We start from the raw sequence: 1,897 nt of genomic DNA, 5'->3' as shown, positions 1-1,897 counted from the left end.
GTTTCCATCGTGCCGTTGGCTGGAGCCGGATGGGGAATCCAGGCCCAGCTAATTACGGCCTCGCTGGAGTCTCCCGTGCGCGCCCGCATTTATAAACACACGGAAGAGACAGGATGTAAACACTCAGCGCTGCGAGCGCAGGCACGGCCCCAGCGGGGAGGGGGAACGGCCCGGGGGGGGACAGGGACACGAGGACCTGATCCCCCCCAACCAGCTCCCCCCCCCCGGCCCCGGCTTCGCTCGCCCGGAGCGGTGCAGGGATGGGGGGACGCTCAGGGGGGGCAGCGGGAGGTGGAGGGTTGGGAGAGGGGTGGGATGGGGGAACGGGGTGAGAGCAGGGAGGTGGTATCCCATGGGATGGGGTGAAATATGGGGTGGGTTAAGATATGGGATGGGATGGTGGGATGAGATGGGTTGAGATGAGATGGGATGGTGGGATGAGATATAGGATGAGATATGGGATGGGATGAGATGGGATGAGATGAGATATATAGGATGAGGTGGGATGGGTTGAGATGGGATGGTGGGATGGGATGAGATATGGGATGAGATATAGGATGAGATACAGGATGGGATGAGATGAGATACATAGGATGAGATGGGATGGGTTGAGATGGGATGGTGGGATGGGATGAGATATGGGATGAGATATAGGATGAGATACAGGATGGGATGAGATGGGATGGGTTGAGATGGGATGGGATGGTGGGATGGGATGAGATATAGGATGAGATACAGGATGGGATGGTGGGATGAGATGAGATGGGCTGAGACGAGATACAGGATGAGATATGGGATGGGATGAGATGGGATGGGATGGTGGGATGGGATGAGATATAGGATGAGATATGGGATGGGATGAGATGGGATGGGATGGTGGGATGAGATAGGATGAGACAAGATATAGGATGAGATACGGGATGGGATGAGATATGGAATGAGATGGGATGGTGACATGAGATGATGGAATGAGATGGGATGGTGAGATGAGATGATGGGATGAGATTAAATGGGATGAGATGGGATGGTGAGATGAGATGATGAGATGATGGGATGAGATGAGATGGTGAGATGAGATGATGGGATGAGATGAGATGAGGTGGGATGGGATTAAATGGGATGGGATGAGATTAAATGAGGTGGGATGGGATGGTGGGATGAAATGGGATGAGATATGGGATGGTGGGATGAAATGGGATGAGATATGGGATGGCACAGTGGGATGGGATGAGATGGGATGGGATGAGATATGATGAGATGAAATGACGTGGTGGGATGGGACAGGATGGACACCCCACGAGTGGCCATGGCCACTATGGGGTGCTGAGGACACATATGTCCTTCCCATCCGTGCTGGGGACCGCCAATGTCCCACTGTGGGACACACTCACAGCCCGAGCGTCCTCACGGCTCCGCTCTGCCGGGCTGCTGCCACCCGATGCCACCCTGTCACCTCCCCAGCCCCGGCAGGGTTAGATGCCAGCAGCCTGGGGACACGGAGGGGTCTGTCCTCGTGTCCCTGAGCATCCCCCACTCCGGGAGGAGCAGGCGGGGACCGGCTGCCACCTTGGGCTACCAAACCTCCCCGCGGCGGTGCCCGGGGAAGGGTTAAGTGCTGCTGCTCGGCCAGGACGGCTGCTGGCTCCTTGCCTTGCCCACAAGCAGGGCTACTTTGTCCTCGATGCCGTGGTCACGCATGGCCACCACGGGGGCCACCACGGGGGCCACCACGGGACCTCCCGGGCTGGCCTCCCAGCCGAGGCAGCGCCGGGGCTGGGCCCGGCGGGGTGGGCTGGGGCTCCCTCTGGCCGCTGGCCACCGGCCCATCAGATACTGCGGCTCCCGCCGCGGTGCCGGGGGCCAGCTCGGCTCCGTGCCGTTGCCCTGGGGTTGAAGG

This window comes from Calidris pugnax, unplaced genomic scaffold (genome assembly GCF_001431845.1).
Source record: "Calidris pugnax isolate Ruff unplaced genomic scaffold, ASM143184v1 scaffold107, whole genome shotgun sequence".
In the NCBI taxonomy this organism is placed as follows: domain Eukaryota; kingdom Metazoa; phylum Chordata; class Aves; order Charadriiformes; family Scolopacidae; genus Calidris; species Calidris pugnax.
This window is presented reverse-complemented; position numbering follows the sequence as displayed.